This window comes from Taudactylus pleione, unplaced genomic scaffold (genome assembly GCF_031769625.1).
Source record: "Taudactylus pleione unplaced genomic scaffold, aTauple2 ptg001536l, whole genome shotgun sequence".
Lineage (NCBI taxonomy): Eukaryota > Metazoa > Chordata > Amphibia > Anura > Myobatrachidae > Taudactylus > Taudactylus pleione.
Window position 1 is genome coordinate 1345992 of NW_028285933.1, and position 8174 is coordinate 1354165.

Below are 8174 nucleotides of genomic sequence, written 5' to 3' on the forward strand. Positions count from 1 at the left end.
ATATATCAGGTACAGGGGGATAGAGGGTAGCGGGCATATATCAGGTACAGGGGGATAGAGGGTAGCGGGGCATATATCAGGTACAGAGGGATGCAGGGTAGCAGGGCATATATCAGGTACAAGGGGATACAGGGTAGTAGGGCATATATCAGGTACAGGGGGATACAGGGTAGCAGGGTATATATCAGGTAGAGGGGGATACAGGGTAGCAGGGCATATATCAGGTACAGAGGGATACAGGGTAGCAGGGCATATTTCAGGTACAGGGGGATACAGGGTAGCAGGGCATATATCAGTTACAGAGGGATACCGGGTAGCAGGGCTTATATCAGGTACAGGGGTATACAGGGTAGCATGGCATATATCAGCTACAGGGGGTTACAGGGTAGTGGGGCATATATCATGTAAAGGGGGATACAGGGTAGCAGGGCATATATCAGGTACAGAGGGATACAGGGTAGTGGGGCATATATCAGGTATAGGGGGATGAAGGGTAGTAGGGCATATATCAGGTACAGGGGGATACAGGGTAGTGGGTCATATATCAGGTATAGGGGGACACAGGGTAGCGGGGCATATATCAGGAACAGGGGGATACAGGGTAACAATTCATTTATCAGGTATAGAGGGATACAGGGTAGCGGGGCATATATCAGATACAGGGGAATACAGGGTAGCAGGGCATATATCAGGTACAGGGGGATACAGGGTAGTGGGGCATATATCAGTTAAAGGGGATACCGGGTAGCAGGGCATATATCAGGTACAGGGGGATACAGGGTAGCGGGGCATATATCAGGTACAGAGGGATACAGGGTAGCGGGGCATATATCAGGTACAGGGGGATACAGGGTAGTGGGGCATAAATCAGGTACAGGGGGATACAGGGTAGTGGGTCATATATCAGGTACAGGGGGATACAGGGTAGCGGGGCATATATCAGGTACAGGGGGACACAGGGTAGCAGGGCATATATCAGGTACAGGGGGATACAGAGTAACAGACATATATCAGGTACAGGGGGATACAGGGTAACATGGCACATATCAGGTACAGGGGATACAGGGTAGCCGGGCATATATCAGGTACAGGGTGACACAGGGTAGCGGGGCATATATCAGGTACAGGGGGATACAGGGTTGTGGGTCATATACCAGGTACAGAGCGACACAGGGTAGCAGGGCATATATCAGGTACAGGGGGATAGAGGGTAGCGGGCATATATCAGGTACAGGGGGATACAGGGTAGCGGGGCATATATCAGGTACAGAGGGATACAGGGTAGCGGGGCATATATCAGGTACAGGGGGATACAGGGTAGCGGGGCATATATCAGGTACAGGGGGATACAGGGTAGCAGGGCATATATCAGGTACAGGGGGACACAGGGTAGAGGGGCATATATCAGGTACAGAGAGATACAGGGTAGCGGGGCATATATCAGGTACAGAGGGATACAGGGTAGCAGGGCATATATCAGGCACAGGATACAGGGTAACAGGGCATATATCAGGTACAGTGGGATACAGGGTAGCAGGATATATATCAGGTACAGGGGGATACAGGGTAGTGGGGCATATATCAGGTACAGGGGGATACAGGGTAACAGGGCATATATCAGGTACAGTGGGAAACAGGGTAGCAGGGCATATATCAGGTACAGAGGGATACAGGGTAGCAGGGCATATATCAGGTACAGGGGGATACAGGGTAGCAGGGCATATATCAGGTACAGGGGGACACAGGGTAGCGGGCATATATTAGGTACAGGAGGATACAGGGTAGTGGGGCATATATCAGGTACATCATCCCACTGTCGGATTCTCACGCATTTTGGATTGTATAAAAATCCCTCCCCACGGTGATCGGCTCCATTTGCTTGCTGAGTCCAGGGCTGCTGTTTCATCCATGAGGGGCTGCTGTGTCAGGGGTTGTTGTGTCCTTCCTTGGGTTTTTGACTGTGTCCATCCAGGAGGAGGGACTGCAGAATTGTATTTAAAAAATATATTGACACTGGAAATGCAGTGTATTCATAAAAATAAAAAAATATTGTCACACTAAGTGCAAAATGCTTTGTATTTGTACAAATTATTGTAACACTGTAAGTGCAAAACGCAGTGTATTCGTAAAAAATTATTGTCACACTGTCACGGCTGCCGACACTTGAGACTCCTGGGGGGAGGCAGGCCTACTAGGCACATTAACTGGGGTGGCTTTAGGAATGACCTTTTCATGAAATCTCGGTAGCACGGAATAAAAACAAATAGAATTTATTCACAGGAGAAATATAATAGCAACGTCTCATATAAAGTCTCAACAACACTGAGGTTCACATAAGCAATATAATGAGTATAGGAGAAATCCCCCCCTATATAGTCTTTAACACAGAAGAGATAATATGGTAGGGAACCCCAAGTCCAGTATGAGGCTAACACCTCAGGATGGTATAGAGGAGCTTCACCTGGGTGGAACCCTGTAGTGATGGAGATCCGGAGCAGAGTGAGCCCTGTGATGCGGTGAGGTCGAAGCAGGTTTGAGCCCTGTGATGCGATGAGGTCGGAGCAGGGTTGAGCCCTGTGATGCGGTGAGGTCGGAGCAGGGTTGAGCCCTGTGATGCGGTGAGGTCGGAGCAGGGTTGAGCCCTGTGATGCGGTGAGGTCAGAGCAGGGTTCAGCCCTGTGATGCAGTGAGGTCGGAGCAGGGTTGAGCCCTGTGATGTGATGAGTTCAGAGCAGGGTTGAGCCCTGTGATGCGGTGAGGTCAGAGCAGAGTTGAGCCCTGTGATGCGGTGAGGTTGGAGCAGGGTTGAGCCCTGTGAAGTGATGAGGTTGAAGCAGGGTTGAACCCTGTGAAACGGTGTGGTTCCGGAACAGGGTTGAGCCCTGCGATGTAACTAGAATCCGGAGCGGGGTTGAGCCCCACGATGTAATGAAGGTTGAAGCAGGGTTGAGTCCTGTGAAGCGGTGTGGTTCCGGAACAGGGTTGAGCCCTGCGGTGTGACTAGAATCGGAGCGGGGTTGAGCCCTGTGATGCGGTGATGATAAATGTAATGGTGCAGTTGACAACTGTAACGAAGATGGGTTTGATGTCCACAGGAGTAAGAGACAACAGGCAAAGTAAATAGTGCAGCAAAAGGTGAAACCACAGCAGTGGAGCAGAAAAAAATACTTAGGCAATGGCTATGCTGAGCTTTGTAGTACGGCTGGTAACTGGCTTCAGAAGTTATCTGGAACATGAGCGGAGATATAGCAAAGTCCACAGCACCCCACAGGCACAGCAGGGATCTGGCAGGAGTCCAAGAAAGACCTGAAAGTAATGTTGCACAGACACTGAGACATAGTTAGTAACAGGCTTTATACTAGAGATCTGTGATCCATAGGAGGTTCAATACATGTGACCCAACTGGAATCAGGTTTGAAAAAATGAGCAATCTAGGAATCCCACAACCTGACAAAACCTTGGAAACAGTTGATCACTTTAACTCTCTATCCCCTGTATGTGAAGAACGCCAGCAAGCAGGATAGCTCCTCCAATGACCACAAAGGAAATTTGGAAAAAGTAATCTATCTATCAGGTTTTAAAGGGAATTTAGCATGAAAATTATGTATCAATTTAGGAGCATGGACATCAGAGTCTTTGATCCAAGATCTCTCCTCCAGGCTGTGACCCTTCCAGTCTACAAGGTATTGTAATTGATTTTAATGCTTACGTGAATCCACAATCTTATCGATCTCAGTCTCCACACCTCAACCAGTTGTTATGGGAGGTACTTTAGGCAAGCTGTCATGAAATCAATTAAGAATCAATGGTCTAAGCAAGGAGAAATTAAAGGAGTTAGGTACACGCATACTGTAGTTGGAGGTAACTGTAACTTACATGCCACTGGGTTGATCATTTTTATAATACGAAAAGGACCAATATATCGGGGAGCAAACTTCATAGTAGGTACTTTAAGTTGAAGATTTCTAGTAGACAACCAGACACGATCCCCAACAGAATATTTAGTAACAGCCGAACGTTTTCTATCAGCAAAGACCTTATAATTATGAGAGGCTTTCCTAAGACACTTATGTACCTGTCTCCAAGTTCCAGAAAAATGTTGGAGGGTAGCTTTGGCTGCTGGAACGTCCACTGTAGGAATTGAATGAAGCTCAGAAACTCGAGGATGCCGACCAGAATTGGCGAAAAAAGGACTTACACCTGTAGCAGACGAATAATGAAAGTTATGAGCAAACTCAGCCAAAGGCAAGAAATCCATCCAATCATCTTGAGAAGAAGAAATATACATTCTCAAGAAGGTCTCCAACTCATGGTTCACTCTTTCGGTTTGTCCATTTGACTGAGGGTGATATGCAGAAGAAAACTGTAATTTAATTTGCAATGATGAACATAAAGCCCTCGAAAACCGAGCAACAAACTGCACAGCCCAATCAGACACTATCTCAGAAGGACGTCCATGAAGATGAAATATCTCTTTGATAAATATTTGTGCTAATTTGGGGGTTGATGGAATTCGAGCCAAAGGACAAAAATGAGCCATCTTGGTAAAATGATCCACCACTACCCAAATAACTGTACACCCCCTAGACTCAGGAAGATCTTTAATAAAATCCATGGAAAGATGGGTCCATGGTTGGGTGGGAATGGGTAGTGGATGAAGAGGACCAACTGGAGACTGCCGGGAGGACTTATGTTGTACACACTTAGAACAAGAACATATAAACTCTTGGACATCTTTTTTCATGGAAGACCACCAATAGGAACGTTGCAAACATTAGTACATTTTACGAACCCCTGGATGTCCAGAGATATGAGAATTATGTGCCCAGGAAAGAAGTTTACCTCGTAACTCTGGTGCCACAAATATCTTCCCAGGAGGAGGATCAGGAGAGATGGAAATTGAAGAAAAAGCCATAGGGCTTATTATAGGGTGCCTTTGATCCTTATTTTGTTCTTTCTCTTCCAACATTGAGTGTCAAAGTGCATCTGCCTTTTTATTCAATGAACCTGGACGATACCTGAGGACAAAATCAAAACGAGAAAAAAAGAGTGCGCAATGAGCTTGTCGTGGGTTCAGACAATGGGCAGTTTTCAAATACAACAAATTTTTATGGTCTGTAAAAATAGTAACAGGATGCTTTGCACCTTCTAATGAATATCTCCATTCCTCCAAAGCTAGCTTAATAGCTAACAACTTGGTCCCTGATGGAGTAATTACTCTCAGCACTAGAAAACTTTCGTGAAAAGAATCCACAAGACACTGTTCTCCCATCTGCAGCCACTTGAGACAAAATAGCCCCAACTCCATAAGTGGAGGCATCCGCTTCTAGCATAAATGGCTTCTCAACATCAGGTTGAACTAGAATGGGGGCCACGGAAAATGCATCTTTGAGAGTCTGAAAGGCATCCAATGCCTCTGGGGACCACACTTTGGGATTAGCCCCTTTTTTTGTCATAGCAGTAATTGGAGCTACAATCAGTGAAAACGTTTTGATAAACTTTCTGTAATAATTGGCAAAGCCTAAAAATCTCTGAATAGACCTTAATGAAGTGGGCAAAACCCAATCTTGAATAGCCTTTAACTTCTCAGGGTCCATCTGAAGTTCGGAACCGGAAATGATGTACCCCAAAAAGGGTATCACTGGGACTTCAAAAACACCATACCATAAAGCTTATTAGCTCGAAGACGACTTAATACCTCTTTAACATGGGTACAATGATCAGAAAGATTCCTGGAAAAAAAATCGAAATATCATCAAATAACAAACTGATAAAGTTTATCTCAGAAAATTTAATTCACAAACTCCTGGAACACCGCAGGAGCATTACATAAACCAAAAGGCATGACAAGGTTCTCATAATGGCCATCTCGTGTGTTAAACGCAGTTCTCCACTCATCACCCTCTTTAACTCTGATCAAGTTGTAAACTCCCTTTAGATCAAGTTTGGTAAACAGTCGAGAACCCTTAACTCTGTCAAACAATTCTGTAATGAGAGGCAAAGGATATTTATTTTTTACTGTGATCTTATTTAGACCTCTAAAGTCGATACATGGACAAAGACCACCATCTTTTTTCTTTACAAAAGGAAGCCCGCTCCAGCGGGAGATGAAGAAGGCCTGATAAACCCCTTTCGTAGATTATCTTGCACATATTTCGACATGGCTTGAGTCTTAGGAACAGAGAGAGGGTATACTCGACCTTTGGGTGGCATTTTACCAGGAATAAGTTCAATAGGACAATTCCAGGGATGATGCGGTGGAAGTTCGTCTGCCGCCTGCTCAGAAAAGACATCAGCAAATTCATGATAAGGCTGTGGGAGAGAAGGTGGAACATCTACTTTCACTTCAGCCAATCATACCACAGGAATCAAACTATTTAATTTGCATTCAGGACTCCAAAAAGAATTTGAGAACAAGTCAAATCAATATGAGGGTCATGAAGAGTTAACCATTGTAAACCAAGAACTATATCATACATAGAAATGGGTAATACCAAAAACTCTAAACTTTCTTCGTGCAAAGCTCCTACACTCAACTTCATAGACTTTGTTTGATGCATAACATATCCATTAGAAATTCCAGTCCCATTAACTGCAGAAAGAAAAAAGAACGGGTTAATTTGACAACAGGAGTTTTTGATTTCTGAACCAAAGACATTTAAATAAAATTTCCAGCTGCTCCAGAATCTAGCAATACAGAAAACTCGACACGAGGAACCAAAATCAGGAATGCTCACAGAAATTAAACAATCCTTTTTGGGGGAAACTTTAGAAAGTACCCCTAGTTTGACTTCCCCTCCAGCAACTAGGGACAATCGTTTCCCGGCCTTATTTGACATTTAGCCAAGAAATGTTCTGAGGATGCACAATACAAGCACAAATTAGAATGCCTCCTACGTTGCTTCTCAACGTCAGACAATTTAGCTTTATTAATTTGCATAGGCTCATCAGATGTACTATGAAAAGAGCGAGAATGGGGAAGAAAATTTTTAGAACACTCAGAGAGACTCCTCTGAACCCCTCGTTCTCGCATCCGCAAATCAATTTTAATAGTCAATTAAATCAACTCATCCAAATTCTCAGGAAGATCCCAAGTCACCAACTCATCTTTACGTCTCTCAGAGAGACCATTCCAATATGCTGCTCTTAATGCCTCACTATTCCATTTAAGTTCTGCCGCTATAGTTTGAGAGCGGACCACATACTGACCAACTGGAGCTGTTCCTTGCTTTACTCGCAAAATATCCACAGACGCGGCCACTGATCTTCCAGGTTCGTCAAATATCCTTTTGAAAGTAGAAACAAAAGCTTGGTAATTAGACATTAAGGCATCATTTCTCTCCCATAAAGGAGAGGCCCACTCAAGAGCATCACCAGACAGTAATGACATAATATAAGCCACTTTAACATGAGAGGTGGTAAAACTTTGGGGTAATAATTCAAAATGAATCTCACATTGGTTGAGAAATCCTCTACATGTTTCTGGATTACCATCATAAGAGGTAGTAGTTGGTAAATGTAAATGAGAAGCAAAAACCCCTGATGTACTTGCAACCGGAATCTTAAGTTTATCAAGACGTGTGGAAAGATCCTGTAGACATTGCAAAACTTGAATTTGAGTGTTTTCCTGTACTTCCAAATGAGCAGTCAAACCCTGAAGCACCTGTACCCCAATAGCCTGTTCCAGATCCGGATTCATTTTTAGGTCTGTGCAAACTGTCATGGCTCTCAACACTTGAGACTCCTGGGGGGAGGCAGGCCTACTAGGCACATTAAACTGGGGTGGCTTTAGGAATGACCTTTCCATGAAATCTCAGTAGCATGGAAGAAAAGTAAATAGAAGTTAATCACAGGAGAAATATAATAGCAACGTCTCACATAAAGTCTCAACAACACAGAGGTTCACATAAGCAATTATGAGTATAGGAGAAAACCCCCATATATAGTCTTTAACACAGGAGAGCTAATATGGTAGGGAACTCTGAGTCCAGTATGAGGCTAACACCTCAGGATGGTATAGAGGAGCTTCACATTGGAACCCTGTAGTGATGGAGATCCGGAGCAGAGTGAGCCCTGTGATGCAGTGAAAGACAGAGCAGGGTTGAGCCCTGTGATGCTGTGAGGTTGAAGCAGGGTTGAGACCTGTGATGCGGTGAGGTCGAAGCAGGGTTGAG